This window comes from Chinchilla lanigera, unplaced genomic scaffold (assembly GCF_000276665.1).
Source record: "Chinchilla lanigera isolate Chin_1 unplaced genomic scaffold, ChiLan1.0 scaffold00035, whole genome shotgun sequence".
NCBI classification, from domain to species: domain Eukaryota; kingdom Metazoa; phylum Chordata; class Mammalia; order Rodentia; family Chinchillidae; genus Chinchilla; species Chinchilla lanigera.
The window spans coordinates 4361313-4378198 of NW_004955436.1; the positions used below are offsets into that span (position 1 = coordinate 4361313).

General features: G+C 45.3%; 1 long non-coding RNA gene across 1 annotated transcript; it reads right to left on the reverse strand.

Annotated features, from left to right (window-relative positions):
- Positions 1–6680: 6680 nt before the first annotated feature.
- On the reverse strand, positions 6681–16733 carry LOC102021171. Its single transcript, XR_261754.1, has 2 exons — positions 16305–16733; positions 6681–7573 (listed from the first exon to the last, which is right to left on the reverse strand). It is a non-coding gene; the product is annotated as an uncharacterized LOC102021171 (long non-coding RNA).
- Positions 16734–16886: the final 153 nt, after the last annotated feature.

Sequence of the window (16886 nt, forward strand, 5' to 3'; positions counted from 1 at the left end):
GTTTTGCTCTATAAAGTCCCTGGGAAGGGCAAGGTCCTTGGAAACCCGCTCGGGCCCCCTTCTCTCCCTCTCGGGCAGAAGCTTTCTTTCCCTCAATAAATATATTCTGCTCTTAATCTCCGTTGTTCCTAAAATTCGTTCTTCGATTTCAGAGAACATGAACTCGTCCCAGATATCATTCAGGTTGGAGTTTTTATTTTCCTGTGTCGCCAGCACATCCCATTTTTCTGGCACATTTCTCTTGGCACAGGCCTGCCCTGAGCACACCTTCCTATGATCTTCAGTAAATATAGCTGCTTTTCTGCCACGGCAGGATGAAAGCCTGCAATTCTTATCTCATGGTGCACAAGATCCTGGAATCGATTTGTTGGATCCATCGCATGCTATCATTTGGTGAGCTAGCCAGGAGACAGCAGCAGCCAGAAGAAGCCCTGCTAGAAAGGAAGGTAACTGGTGCAAGGGCACAGGTCTTAAAAGCAAGTCCTGCGGGCGCTGCTGGCTGTGGTAGGCTAAACCACGTTTGGTTATTTCCTGATCTCAGACTGCCACTTACTGGCAGGTAGCGGGATATCATGTGTTAGAGTTCTTGTTTCTCAGCCAAAGTCTCTGAGAGACACCTCTGCAAGAAAATTGCCTGGATTTGGGGGTTCTGTTGAGTAAGCACCTAGGCGGGATGTCAGGTGGTTTCATAATTGGCCAGGAGGGTCCAGCCAGTAAGGCATCCAGTTCTGGACTCTTTGTTCAGAAGATGAGTTGTCAGAGGGGAGGTCCAAAGGTTTGAAGGAAGTACCAACGCCCTCGCAAAGCCGGGTACTTCTGTCCCTCAAGAAGCCAGCTCTACTAGGAGATGCTCAAGTGACAGAATCTAGACTTAGAGGATGCCCTGTAAGACTCCCATGTGGAAAGTGACCCAGGGAAAGGTCCTATGCATCTCCTGCGACCAAATCCCAAAGATTTCAGGGCTATCAGGCCACAGCCTGGGCAGAAAGGCTCAGAATGCATCAGGAGTGGATAATGTCCCCACTAGTGGGTCAGGGACTGACCAGGGGTAGGCCTGCTAGGATCCCAGAACGTGGTGTTTACTCCCTCCATCTGCAGACCTACCAAGGGAAATGTCTCATCTCCTCCTGAATGCCCACTTCAATGCCTCCTCACTCACGGAGAACAGTTCCATCCCAAGGTCCTCGAGAAACACCATCTTATACTCCTGCCTAACAAAACGTGGCCTATGTGTCCACTTGGGGAAAACGGTGTGGCCACTTTGGGCAGCCTAAGATACAACGCTGTATTTCACCTGGGTCTTTATTGTAAGAAACAGAGAAAATGGTCAGAGGGGCCTCACGCCGAGCCTTCGTGGTGCTCTAGCAGAGGCCTGATCTTTGCTCAAGAATAAATCTAATCTTCCCTCTGTAGCCGATGCTGCTGAGAGCACTCCTGTTAGGCCCTCCTCCCCGCTGGCTTCCTCCTGGCCAGCCTGCTTCGGCAGGGCCCGCAGGACACAGAGGTCATCCCCTGGCCCATACAGAGTCTGGGCTGCCTACCACAGGGCCCGGGTTCAAGGAACTGAACAAGTAAGCTGGGCACCACCCTCTACTCCGAGAATGTGGAGAAGTCGAGGGTAAGATCCGGGCGCAAGACCCTTTTGCAGTTACCTATACTCAATAATGTGAGGGAAAACCTGGGTGGATTTTCTGGTAATTCTGAAAATATTCTGACGGTTTCCATGCCTAAAGAATGGCCTTTTATCTCATCTTCTGAGCTGTCCAGCTTAGGCTGGTTTGTTGTTGTTTTGTTTTTTGTTTTTTGTTTTTTTTTTTTTTTGTACAGTAGTAGAAAGAAAAAGGATTATAAAAGCTGAAAACCTAGCTAACGATGGAGATTTCATGGCTGCACCCACTGATAATCGGCCAACTGACACATTATTGGGACCCCAAAAGGGGTCCAAGTGGGATTATAACGGGCCCTGGAGAAACCAAATCAGTATTTTGGCCATCTCAGCCATCTCACTGGGTCTGCCACGAGGGTGCCCGACCTGTGACCACAATACGTTCAGCTCTATCCGTCAAGGCTCCCATGGAAACCCAGCCGCTTTCCAACTCTGGCTTGAAGAAGCACCCTGTGAATACACTCACTAATTTAGCTGTGGCATTCAGGGAATGTCAGGTTGCCCTGGGACAGTACTTTACTAGTCAGTCAGCTCTAGACACAGGAGAAAGCTCCAGAAACTCCAGCAGGGTCCACAGGCAGGGACAAGTCACTCAGTTAACACGGCTTGTTCAAGTTTTAATAACTGAGATGAAGCAGAGGACGAATGAGTGGAATAAGGAAAAGGAGGGGCATAAACTCATGCCTTCCCTGGGGATAAGGCCCAGGAGCAAGCCCACAGCACTAAGAGAAACCAAGATGACCCAAAGGGTGACAGAAGCAAGTCAGTGCTCAGGTGCAAGCAACTGGGGCACTGGGCAAAGGCATGCCCTCTAAAGCCACCAAACCCTGGCCAGGCCTGTCAGAACACGGAGAAAGACCTTTGCACTGGAGGAGGGGGGACTGTCCCTTAGACTGCCCTCATTTCCAGAGAGGGCTGAGGTCATCTGCCACCATGGGGGCTGGGGAGGAACGCTCAGGGTGAGTGACGGTGCCTCAGGCGCCGTACGTGGCTCCCACACAAGGGTATTCCAAGCACCTCACAGGAGCCTCGGGCAGCTCTAGAAGTAGCACACAAATAAATATTTCCCTGTGATACGGGAGTGACTTATTCAATCCTAATTTCTTCTTGCAGTGAGCTTTCATCCCATTCCAAAGTTATTGTTGACCTTGAAGGAATTAACTGACAGATTTCTTTATCCCTGCTCTGAACTGCCTATTGGAAGATGTCCTTTTCTTAGCTACCTTTATGCTGATACTAGAATACCCCATAGCAGTAAGTGGAAGAGATATACTCTTCCTGATCCAAACCTCTGGCCATGCATGTCCTAGTTGATAGGGACCCAGCCAGCCTGGCCCCTGAGGGCCTGATGTCTCTGTTTGGAGTTGATCCTTAAGTGTGGTGTGATGGTGCCCCAGAGAAGACTGTCAAGGCCACTCCAGTGGTCATGTAGCTAAGGACCCTTATCTATATCCTCACAGAAGGTAGCATTAACTTAAAACAGAAGATACACAGGGGCTAAAGCCCATTATTATTAAATTTTTGGTTACAGGGTTGCTGGTGCCATGCCAGTCCCCATGCGATACACCCATTTACCAGTAGTCAAGCCATCACGAGAATTTCGCCTGGTACAAAACTTCAGCGCCTTCTGTGAGGCAGTGGCGCCCATTCACACATTCACCACACCCTTTCAGCACAGAGCCCGGGAGACACTGAAGGGCTCTGTCCTGGCTCTCAAAGATGCCTTCTTCTCTATGCCTGTGGGTCCTAACTCCCAATACGTGTTTGCCTTTGACTGGAAGATCCCCTAGCAGGGCTTTCCAACAGTATACTCAGATACTCCTATTCTTGGACTGACTTGCCCCAGGGTTTCAGAGATAGCTGTGACTTGTAGCTCATGACCTAAGAGACCTAAAAGTTTTAAAATGCAGGCCTACTACAGTATGTAGAACCTCACCATGGGTAGCCCCATCAAGGAGTTATCTGACAAAAGTACTGCTAAGATTCTAAATTTCTAGTAAAAATGTTATTGGGTGTCCCATTATAAGGCCCAGATTTCTCAACAAAAAGTGACCTGAGAACTTTCCAATGCCCCCTCCAATATAGAAGTAAGATTCTTCCACCCTCAGAGACTAACAATAATAGCCATCCTGAAGTCCACCCAGTGACCAGGTGCTAATGAAGGCCTGGGAGGAAGGTGTGCCCCAGGGCCAGCTCTCACCCAAATGGAAGGGCCCTTACACAACCCTTGTAACCACTCCCTGTGCCACTAAGGTACTGGGAATAGTTAGTTGGATTCAGCTCCCCAGGGTGAAACCCGAGTCACCTGAGACACCAGAAAATAAAAGAGAGAGACCACAAACCTGGGACACCTGTGGGCCGGTGGAGGACCTCACGTTTCGTTTCAGAAAACACCAACAAACCTGTGGAGCCACATAAGTAAGATGTTTTGTTTTCTCTAAGCAAATTGTGTAGCCAGTCTTACTATTCTCTTATTTACTACACTGTGCTTCCCATCCCAAGTTACAACCAAACCTCTGCTGGCTTTTTCCTATTTCTCTTGGCTCTAACAGAGACAATAAACAGTGATTTTTTTTTTTTTTTTTTTTTTTTGCACAAAACCTTAAAGTGAGCCTCACCTTTTTCCCCATCATCAATAGCTGCCTAGGAACTTGGCAGACAGCCTGGGCAAACTTGACCAGAGTATTGCTGTCCTTTAAGATCAAGCAGAGTCACCGGCAGCAGTGGCCCTACAACATCGTTGGGACAAGATCGCGTAACCACTGAAACAGAGGGGTTATGTTTGTCTCTGAAAGAAGAATGCAGTTCCTATGTCGGTCAGTCTGAACTAGTGAGAGACAGCACAGAAGCTGGCTTACTGTGCTCCCAAGATCTGTGAAGAACTAAGGCATGGATGTCTTGGCCAAGTCTGGAGTTGGGATCTTGATTACTGTCCTAGACATGGCCCTTATTAATGCTTCTCATAACCTGACTCTTTAGATCTTGCATGCTTAATCTCTTAATCAAATTTGTTTCTTCTTGTTTACCAGCCATTAAACTACTGGTGATGGCCCAAGCCCAAGATCAAAACCCACCTCCATGTCCACAGCTCACCAAGAAATCGTTTGAGGAGAAACACATCTCCCTTGAACTCTTAGATTAGACAGGGAAAGAGTTCCTTGGTCCTCAAGGGGGTAGGGCCAATGTCCCCACTGAGCAGAAGCGGCCATGAAAGACAAACCTTCCTCCTTCAGCAACCCTTGTCTTAATTACTTTTTTCTCATTGCTGAGACAAAAAACCTGATGCTAAAGGAGCAACGATTTATTTAGCTCACAGAGTGTGGAGGCTTCAGTCCATAATCAGCGGACTCCAGGGCAGGGTGGCACATGGCAGAGGGGCAACAGCAGAAGTTCATGTTGGCAGGAAATAGCAAAAGCAACAAGCAAGAGCAGAAAGGGGAAGAGCAAGCCTCTTTCTGTCCCTTTTATCTTATCCAGACTGCTGGGATTAGGGCGGTGCCAGTCCAATCAGTGGACTGATCCAGCAGTCTCCCACCCTTAATCCCAGACCCTTCATCCTAGCATTGGACCATGAATCAATAATGAACTCTAGGTTCAGCTGCCTCTGAAAAAGCCCACATAAAAGTGCTTGAGGCTTAAGGGGGACATCTAGACACAAACCATAACACTCTTTGAAGATTTTGGGGGACCAGGACTCTCAGTGGGTGATAGTGCAGGAAGGACATTGGGGGCTGGGAGACTACTCCCCTCTCCCCAGTAGAGTTTGGGCAACACCCCCGGGCCACCCTGCTCCCACTGTTCCGTGTAACTCAATCAGGGCTCTGGAACAGCGCACTAGAAAGCCCCTAGCTCAGGATGACTCAGCATTCTGTTAGTCATGCCTGTCAGTCCTCCTTAGAAACCCAAAGAAAAGGACTAGGACTTGGGCCCTTCCTTAAAAAATTCCAAAAGCCTGATTTTATCTATGTGTGTGCTTTCTACTTCTCGGCCATCTCAGCCCCGTTTCTCTGTTTGTGCCACATTTTTCTTGGCATAGACCTATCCTGAGCAAGTTTTCCCTTTATCTTCAACAAATGTGGCTGCTTTTCTTTTATCATTGGATGTGCACTTGCAATTTTTTGCTCATTGTACACAAGAGCCTGAAATGTCTGTTGAGTCCATCCCAGGTTATCAGCTGGCGGTGCGCCTATGTGTGGAGGTCAGGAGCCTCCTCCAGAGCACCCATGAGCAGTCCCACCTGTGGGGCTTCCTGTCCTAACTGTGCGAGGGGCAGAGACAGGCAGGTAGAACCAGGGTGAGGAGAAGCAGCATGGCTTTGGGCGCAATGGGAGTGGGCGGCCCTCAGATTCAGTCTCAGCATCTCGAGCGGATGGTGAACTGCTCAGCCTGGGCCAGCACTGATAATCAGCACAAGAGGCTAAGAAATATTTAAGCTGCAACATTGCTCACCTAGTGGACTGGGGTGCGAGGATGTCCTAATATAATAAAAAAATACCACAGTGTCAGTGGCTTAAACAACAGAAATTCATTTTCTCATAATCCCAGAGGCCAGAAGCCCAAGATCAAGGCCCTGGCCAGTCTGGGGCAACTTCTTGGCTGGCAAACAGCGGCCCTCTCCCTGTACCCTCACACCATCACCCCTCCAGGCTGTGGTACCTGCTCCCTGTTCCTTCTTCTGAAGATGCTAGGCACACTGGATTAGGTCCACCTGGAGCACCTTGTCTACCTTGACTATATCTCAGAGGTCTTACCTCCAAATGCAGTCACATTCCAAGGTACCAAGGGTGTGTCACAATTTCAACAGAAGAATTGTGAGGGGGCACGAATAAGCACAGAACACCCAGCATCAAGATCCAAGTGACCTACGTGGTCAGAACAAGACTCGGGCTGGAGTATTCAGTTACCAACTAAGCTGTAGGCAAAGCAGGAGAAGCAAACATGTTTTTGTTTGTGTAAAAGGGAAGAATGTCGTTTGCCGCAGATTTTGGTATTTTAAAAACCATCAAAACAGTCATCACAGAAGAAAACAATTTTATTGGACATTCCTGTATAGATGACAACAGATTCTTTATTTTCAACTAGTCTCTACAGAAAAGTTCTGAACCAAACCAACATATACATAAACATATTAACTGCAAACTGGTGAGAATATGATCAAACTTCTCTGGATCTCAATTTCCATTAATGTCTCCATAAATACTAGCTCTTTTTCTTTTCTCACAGCCTAGTAGGACTAGATAGTTACTGACAATTACAAATCAATTTAGTGAAAAATAAAAGAGAAAAAAATGGTCCAAAAGCACCATAGAATATATCTTAAACCATCAATGCCCCCAAAATCACAATAAAATTTACTTTTCTGGCATTGCATTAATATGTTATAAAAATATGAAAAGAACAGAGGTAGTTCCTTTCATTTCTGTGCAGTGGTGAAATCTCCCTGAGCACCAAATATGAGATTCCTTTGTCAGGCTAAAACATTTGCTATTGCCATAGAAGCATGATGATGACATTTCTGGTTGCTAGGAGCGTCACAGCCACGGACATGTACACAATAGCATTCTGCTGGCGCTGATGTGGAACACGTTTATCATCAGGATTCTCTTTTCATACGCTGGCCCAGTAATGGAAAGTATAGATTTGCTATGCAAAGTATACATGAAAGTCTGAATTCACTAATCCAGAGAAATCAAAGCAGCAGCATTTAAGGATTCATGTTTAGAACTTTTTTATTTGAAGCATCTTTCAAGAGTAAAAAATAAGTACAAGCTTTGAAACAAAGTGGATGCTCAACAGCAGCAGAATGGTTGCATATACCCCGCTGTCTGCACGCCATGGAATACCGCAGATCACAAGAGGAGGAAATGATAGCTGCGCCTGTTGATCAGAAAGGAATTCCACCATGTGCTGTCAGGAGAGAAAAATGAAACATGTCAAATAGGTAGAGCACCACTGTCCTCAGCAGCATTATTCACACTAGCCACAATGTGGAAGCAAGTAGTTTTCACTGACAGGGAATAAATAAGCAAAATATATGCACGCACCAAGGGATGTTATTCCACTTTACAAGGGAAGGAGACTGTGACACCTGCTACAACGCTGAGAAACCCTGAGGGCCCTGTGGGAGGTGAAGGAGCTGCTCACAGGACGACAAGTGCTGTGCAGGGCCATGCCGAGGAGGGATTCACAACCGTCAGACTCATGCAGACAGATAACGTGCTGGTCGCCAGGGGCTGCAGTTGGTTGTTTCCTGAGTGCTGACAGAGTTTCAGATTTGCAAAGTGCAAGGAGCTTTGGAGACCGGCTGCACAGCACTGAGAAAGTCCTTAGCCCTAGTGAGCCATACTCTCGCAGAGCGTCAGCAGAGTAAATCTGCATTATGTACGTCTTGCCGGTATTAAAAGTAAGTGTAAAAATTTAGCTGGGCGCAGTGATGCCAGCTGGCTTCATCAGCCGTGAGTAGCTGCTAATGCACCTTGGGATTTATCCTTAACCACTAGTGTGGGCAAGGTCACCTTCCCTGAGCCTACAGCCCCGCACTGAAGTTCAGTTTACCACCTAACTGAAATCGTAGTTGCACCAGTGTAGAATATTTTGCCACATTTTTGCTTTGAGAACTAACGTAGTGCTGGAGATTTAGCTCAGTGGTGCAACACCTGCCTGGCAAGTGTGATGTATGGAGTTTGATCCCTGGTACCCCACTCCACCCTCCAAAAAAAAGAGAGAGAACTACTCTAAACCAATTTGCTTACTTATAACAATTGGGTTATTTGAGGTGGAAGTTGGGATGTTCCCTTTCCACAACCTTCCCAAGAGTCTCAGTTGGAATCCTGCCACGCACACACAGCTGTCTTCGCAAAAAGGCACAGAAAGTCATTCACTCTGCTCTCCCAGCCCGCTAGGGTGCACTCACAAAAGAGGTTATAATATGCCAGCAGCAGGTCTCAGCGGACTTCGGAGATAGAATCGGTTTGCAAAATCTAGTCGTATTTCCCTCATACTCTAGAACCAGCTCTCTGCATTGAACTTAGGACTTCAGAGAGCGTTCAATATCATAAACACATAAACAAATTATAAAGGAGCAAACAGGCCCTTCTGTCACCTGAGATCCAGTCCTCAGGTCTGGCGTCACACAACTCTGGACACCACTCTAGGAAAAGGTTCCCTGGGCCCTGAGAAAACGTCTCCTTGCCCTAAAACACAAGGTCGCCACATCAGAGGCAGAAGCTGCTGCAGAACAAAGAAAGTTTACTTTGCTGAACACTGAACGCAATTTGATTTTATTTTTGAAACATTTCTTTTAAAATGTTAAAATTTATGTGCATAATTTTGACTTAAATTTTGGTATATGTGCTGCTGAAGAGAGTACACTGACTTAAATTTTGAAATTTGAATTTACATTTAATTTTACGACACATCAATTATTTTATAAATTAAAAACATGAACATAACTTTAATTTTTCAATGCTTAACCTTTTATTTTATTTTTTTCGTCTTTTTGAGACAGGGTCTTTCTATATAGCTCAGGCTGGCCTTGAGCTCATTTTGTAGTCCAGGCTGGTCTCAAACTCGCAATGACCCTCCTGTCTCAGCTGAGTGGTGGGGTTACGGATGTGCGCCACCATGTCCGGCAACGTTTTATTTTAGTAACACTTTAGAAACATTCAAATTTGATTTTTAAATGCAGCTATGCTTTGAATACAACCAAATTTTTAATATTTTTATCAATATCAACAAAACACAGATTATGTGACAATTTTGATGACCATAACCTAACTAGTAACTGCTGAAATAGATAAGAAAATCAACTCTGTGAAATAAACACATAATGATTTATTAATCTTCTTGGTCTTTATTTTATTAATAATTTAAAACTACTGCTTCAACAACTGGTCAGACTTTCCTTTTGGGGGTTGTATAAGTTACTGTCAACTAGAGTCCCAATTTAGTTAATACTACACTGTGTCTAGCCAATGAACACACCTCACCTTCATTTCACCAAAAGTTTTTTAAAAATTCATTCCCAAACCCCCTATCCCATTTAACACAACTTTTGGCCCTGATTTAATTTAAAAAAAAAAAATCAAGATAAAGCCTTCAGATAAGCATTTGATAAGTCTTTCAAATGCTACCTACTCATGCATTCCTAATTAAGGAATTTCAACACCTTTGGTGTTGATGACAACTCTCACACTATGTGCTACTGTTCAAGAGTAGTATTTTATTTTCATTTATTTTATTTTTTATTTTTTATTAGTTTTTTTTCCCAGTACCAGGAATCAAACTCATGACTTTGCGCTTGCCAGGCAGGTGCTGTGCTGCTGAGCTAAATCCCCAGCACCCAAGACTAGTATTTTAATGTAAATTATAGCAGTTGTAACAATCGCTATACATAAGGCTATAAAAAAAAAAAAATCAAGAGTTCTACCATTAATTCGCAATTCTTTCCTGTGTAGCAAGCCCTGGATTCAGACAAATGTCAACTTTGATGGGGAAAGCCAGGAAGTCATTCAGTTCTGTCCTAGGCTGCCTTCTCCAGGGCAGTGGCCTGAGGCTTTATTTGATGTCAGCTGTACCACAGGGCACTGTAAGCACACAGAGTAGAAAAGATGTCTCCCCTTATAGCGAGTACCCAGGTGTTGCTCACAGTGGGTGCCTAAAGTTGGAACAGTCAGAAGTACCCTGCCATTGCACCCTCCTACAGCCCCCAAGATCACGACACGTACTTGTGACAGTGGCTACTCCTTCTTGGAAGCCAATTCTCCAGTTTAATCTAATTTTTAAGATGGCAGTAGACTTCTGTACTCAAACCACATGAATCATTTCCTTTAATCTTTGCAGGGGTGCAAAGATCTCTCCTGTCAAATGATTTGAACAGAAAAAGATCACTTAAAACCGATTATTGAGAAAGATGAATCACAGGCACCTTATATCCTGACCACCACCTCCGCTCGGAACAAGAGTGATCCCAAGGAAAAGGAAATTGGAGCCCTAAAAAAATGACCAAAGCTACTCATTGTAGGCCATTTCACTAATCCAGTGTTATTTCAATACTTCCAGGATTTTTAACTGTCTAACCTTGAGTTTTCTTTCTTCTCAGCATCCCTCTACTCAACAGCTGGCTCTTGGGTTGCCTCTGGAGGAGATGCCATACAAAATGTTGCTTAATTTGACAACTGATGGAGACCACTATTGAAGCAGCTCTGGGCAGGACTTCCATTAACCAATTGGCTTTTCATGTTTTCTTGTGAGTCTGTCCAAGGCCTAGGTTCCTTGTCTGGAAATGGGCAACAGACTCATAGTAAGTGAACCTCTGTGAGTCACTGGTCACCGCTGAGGCCTGTAATGGCGGATGAAGCCGTGAAGCCTCAAAGGACAAGAAAAGGTCACAGCTTAGGACACCTGGCTCCAACCTCAACTAGATAAAGGATGTAGCCTCAGGCATCTCATTCCTGTGTGGAGACCTTCCTAGAGTTAACATAGCTCCCATAAATTAACACATAGCCTTACTTGGAGAAGTCCTTGAGTGGTTCCCACCCTTCTTGAGTACTCCCCTTCCTTGTTTTGGCCCTGGGAGAATCTTGAATTCTGTGAGAGGGTTTTGATCCTCCTGGAGCCCTAAAATCATTCCATTTGTCTCTTTTATTTAGCCTTCACTGTCCACTCATTTGAGAGACTGGAAGAGGCAAGTGCTGCGGCAAACAGTTATCCTGGCTTGCCTGGGACTGAGGGAATACTGAGGGACAGAACTTTCAGCACTAAAATCAGAAAAATCCTGCACAAACTGGACCAGCTCATAGCCCTAACTCGGTAACCATCTGGCTTCTATTCTGTCCTACCACATTTGGCTGAGAATGGAAGTTTAGCATAGCACAGTTCCAGCCCAAGCCTGGCACAAGCCACATGAATGCATTTCCTACGCAGGCTCCGCTGGCCAGTGCCTGCTGTATACAAGTTGTAGCCTTAGGAAAAAGGGAAGTTCTTTTTGATCTCTTGAAAGTTTTAAAAATTAACTTTCAGTCTTCTAGTTATCTGTCCATGTGCTGAAATGCCCACTCAAGGGTCCTTAATCATTTTGTCTCTGCCATTTGTTTCGAAACCATAAATGACTTTAAACCTGGGCCGCTAGGACATTCCGTTAATATTGGGCATTTCCAGGGTCTTGGTATTTGCTCAGTACTAATAGCTGCTCTGTCTCTGGGTGGGCTATCCCTGAAGTTGTGTTTTCTTTAATTTTGTCTTTTGTAAACAAAATGGTTTAAACTGTCTACAACTTAGTAAGTTGAAAGGGGATTTTCATTATGAGGTAGAATCCATTTTACCCAAGGATTTAAAAACACTGAAATTATTCACTTAACAAATATTCACTAAGTAGTTCCTTTGTTATTAGCACTGTATTTAGTTCTAAGGATAGGAGGGTGTCTTAATTTACTCACTGCTAAGACAAAATACCCAAAATTGAAAGGGGTAAAGGTGTATTCAGCTCACAGTTTGTAGTGGTTTCAGTCCATAATAGGCTGGCTCCAAGGCAGGGTGGTATGGCTGAGGGGTAATCATTCATGGCAGCAGAAGATACCAAAAACAACAAGAGAGGAGGGGAAAACAAGCCCCTTTCTGTCCCTTATAGTGCATGCAAGGCTACCCTAGAGTGGGTGTAACACTCATACCCCAATCCCAGCACTGGCCCAAGACAATCACAAACTCTAGATTCAGCAGCCTATGAAAAGCCTACAACTCCCACCCTGTGACTGAATGAAGCTTTGGGGGGACATTCAGTCACAAACCATAACATTCCACCTCTGGCCCCCCCAAAGACTCATACATTCCTTTACACAAAATGCATTTAGTCCATTTCTAAGAGTTGTCAAAGGCCTAATAGTTTCGGTATTGCTGCAAAGTCCAAGTCTCAAGTCTCCTCTGAGATTTAAGGCAAACTCTTAGCTGTCAGCTCCTATATAAATGAAAAGTTAAACACTTCTAACATTCAGTGACACAAGATAAACATTCCAGAAGTTACAAATAGGGGGACACAATGGAATAGGACCAACGGAAGTGCAAAATCCAGCAGGGAAAACATTGAGTCCTGTAGTATCATGTCCAGCATCCAAAGCAATCTGTGGCAAAATGTTAACTCCAAAGGGCTTGGGTGGCTCTGTCCCCGTGGCACTTCCTGTGGTAGTAGCTCCCACGGCTTCTCCCTTGGGCCTGCTCTGTTCCCACTTTGCAGTTTTTCTCAGATGATCCATGTTCCTGGCTTTTCCAAACTTCTGGGGTCTCCACTGCACCTTTGGCTTCATACTCACAACTCTGCACACTGCCTTCTGAGGGGCACACTGCCTGGCCTCCCAGACCTTCTGAAATCTGGGTGGAAGCTTTCCTGACCCCACAACTCTTCCATTCTGTGTGTGCCTAAAATCAGCACCATTCGCATGTTGCCAAGGTCTGCTGCTAGATGGAGCAGCAGCCTGGGTTCTCTCTCTCTCTCTCAGGTGTGGCAGTAAAGTGCCTGGATCACTGAACACTCTGAATCCAATTCTGAGGAACAAATTCTCTATGCTGCCACCATTCTGGAGCATGATGTCTGTGGCTTTGTTCTCAAAGCAGTCTTTCACTTTTGCAGTTTTGAGGCTGCAGAGAATGGAGTCCTGCTACTTCTTGTGATGCCCTCAGCCATCTTTTCTATTGTACTGTTCCTTCTCAGCAATCAAGAGCTCCTCTGCTCTATCTCTGCAGTCCACAGGTTTCCTGGAGCTTCCTTTCTGGACAAATTCACAATGTTTTAAATCATGCTTCTTGGCTCATTGTTCTTGATTCTCAACATAAATCTGACTAAAAGCTCCCAACAATAGTCATGCCACTGCCTCAACATTAGACTGCCTTGAAGTTTCTTCTGCCAGATTAACTGGTCAGCTGCCCCTAATTGCATTCTCAGGCAGTCTCTGGACACAAGCAAAATGCAGACAAACTTTCTGCCAAGCCATAACACACTATCTGGAGTCCAACAGCCACTTCAGTATTTCTTCCCATCAGAAATCTGCTGAGCCTGGTCTTTACTGGCAAGATTTCTATCAGCCTTCTGGTCTTCTGAGCTCGGACCAGGATCTCCCATACAGAGCAGGTAAGTTTTTCCAGCTCTACTTTTTCAGCCATCATCTCCAAATCATTCCAAACTCTTCTCACAAGCCAGTCCCAAGGCTCTTGAACCACAGAGTCAGGTACAGTCACAACAACAACCCCACTTCTCTGGCACTAACTTCTTTTTTACTTTTCTTTTGTTGCTGAGACAAAATACCCAACACCTACAAGTTAAAGGAGGGAAGGTTTATTTAGCTCACAGTTTGTAGATGTTTTAGTCCATAAATTGGTTGGCTTTAAGGCAGGGTGGTGTAGCAGAGGAGCAACTTTTCATGGCAAGGGAAGGTACCAAAACTAGTAAGAGAGGAGGGGAGAACAACCTTTCCCTCCTTTATACTGTATGCAGGCTGTGTGCCCTAGAGTAGGTGTAGCACTCACACCCTTAATCCCAGCACTGAACCATGAATCAATCACAAACTCTATATTCAGCTGCCTGTGAAAAGTCCACCCACCTCATGACCGCATGAGGTTTTGGGGGACATCTAGACACAAGTCATAACAGAGGGTAAAGATGACTAGCAGTGTAGCAGGCTAACGACTGTTGCATAGTAAGTGAGTGATCGCAGTGTGCTAACAGTACCAAAGTCAAGTTCCACAAGCTATGAGATCACACAGGAGGAAGAGCTAATCCAGATTAGGGGATTATGGAAGACTAAATGGATGGTTAAGATGGACTGGCTGATGCCCCCATCTATTTATTCAGTAAATATTTATTGAGAGTTTAATATATACCAAACTCGATAGTCACTGTAGACAAATAACATAAATGTCAGTCTTTATGTGGAAGTTTTCATAATCTGATGTAAAAGAAACAGGTAAATAATTACAACATGATATAATAGGTGCTATAATAAAGGTCACCAAGGTATCTCTTGGTGAAGCATTCACTTAAGACGTGAATTCTGTATGGACTTGCACGTGACACCGAGGTGAAGGATGCACGGCAGGTAATGAGGAGGGCAGACTTTCTTGGCAGAGGTAACAGCAGGGGGAAATGCACAGAGTGAAAAATGGGACCAGTAAATTAGCCCAGCAATCAACTATGGCAAAGGCGCAGGTGTCAAGTGGGATGGCCAATGACTGGAATGGCAGGTGGCCTCAGATCCCTGAAGGTTTCTTATGCCATCTGGCAGGCTTTGGATTTATTCTGGAAATTGGGGGAAGCCACTGAGTGGTTTCAAGACAGGTAGCGACCTTTTCAGATTTGAAAGTTCTCTATAAGATTGTGGAGATGACCTGGAGGGAGAAGCAATTCGTTTGATATTCCCCCTGTGCTTTTAGCATGGCAGTTTGTCTTCACTCGTACGTTATCTAGAAGGCACTAGGCTAGGTAATGTGAAGTGATTTACCTAATGTTCTTTGGGTCATTCCAAATTTGAGGAAAATCAACACATCTGGATAAAAATGTAGGCAGATACTTCTATTGCAGTTCACCTCTGGCTTCACTCTTCCAGTTCTGGAAAATAATCTTTAATGACTAAATTTGGTTGCACTGTTGATTCCAGGTAGTTCGTATGAGTGCTCAGATAAATTCTATAGCAATCTGCACTAAATGCTTGGAAGCCTCTTCACTGGGTTATTGTAACTGTTAAATAATATACATAAAGCCCTTGTCATATGTAAGAGCTCATCAAATATTAGTTCAACTCCACATATCTCATCTTATTATAGCAAACAGGACAGTGCTAAACAAAAAGGCAATATTCCATGAATACTCGTTTTATTTTTTAATGTGTTATTTTACTTATACACAGAAGTAAAACAATCGTATGTTGAATTTTTTAGAAAGTGTTAACTGTGATCCACTTTCATGCTTACTTTCGTGTGTTGACATTTGGTAAAATAAAAGTTTAATTCAGCCACTATTCAGATAAAAAGAAACTCTTATTCCCAATGAGGAAACAGCAAAACTGGCACTGACATATTAAAGAACTGCTCCAAATAATACAGTACCAGTGTAATTTAACAAGAGGTGATCAAAGCATACCGTGAATGCTTGAATCTTAAGTTTATTACAGAAGACATACGGCCATTAATCATTCTCAGAAGACTCAACCTGTTTCCCATGCTCTTATCCCATTGTTCTTGCTACTTTTTGAAGCAGGTCTGGGTGTCATCTTTCATGCCTATCTTTATGAGGTATGATCAAAAACAAGGTGAATATTGCTTCCTAGTACGGTCTAGCAGAAAGGCAGGCTTGTAAAAATGATCGTGCGTTTTCCTCCACCTTGCTCACCGCATCTGGCACCTGGCAACTTTTGGCCCTTGCCGCAAATCAGAATGACCATGAAACGTGAACATGTTGAAGCCACTCGGGGCATTGAGGCAGTCGTGACAGTGTGACTTACGAATCAGAGCTTCCAAAACTGCTTCAGAAAATGGCAAGATGATGAGGTGGCTTTTACTGTAATAAAATGTAAAGCCTTTAAACGCTTCCCGTGTTTTTGACCACGTCTGCACACTAGGGTGTTCACAAGCTGGGGCTAAAGTCAAACCCACTTACCCTTGCTCAGGATTCCTTCCACTGCACCGAACCATCGCGGGGAAGGGCGACGACGCCTGTGAGCGCGCGGAGCAGCAGCTACTCTAACTGGTACAACCGGGGAAGTTAGGCACCTTTTAGGCCGGGCAGGCAACAGACACTCGGTTCATGCCGGCTGGAAACAGCACGCGGGCTCCCAGCGCCACAAGTGACCCACTGCTTCCCCCGTTCTGGTGCAAATCACACTTTACAAGACAAAGTCATGACTCAAAAAGCCCTGGGGACTTCCGGTAGCCGGACAGCCACAGCCTCCGAACACAAAGCGTCCTCCAAACGAAACAGCTAAACACGGTCACCACGGCCCAAGCTCCGCAACACCCAAGGTTCGCTATTAAAGGCCAATGGGAACGCAGCGTCCCTTGCAGCTCCCGCCCCTCCACGCCGCGAATATCCAACCGTGTTTCGCCATGCAGCTGTCGACGCCTGGGATTGGTCACAGTCAGGACCGGCGCGGAACCAGCACGCACGAGCGGCTCACGGAGATTTGTCCGTCACGTGCGCCCGCGGCGCGCCTGGCGGGGCCCAGGGGGCGGGGCCGCGGGC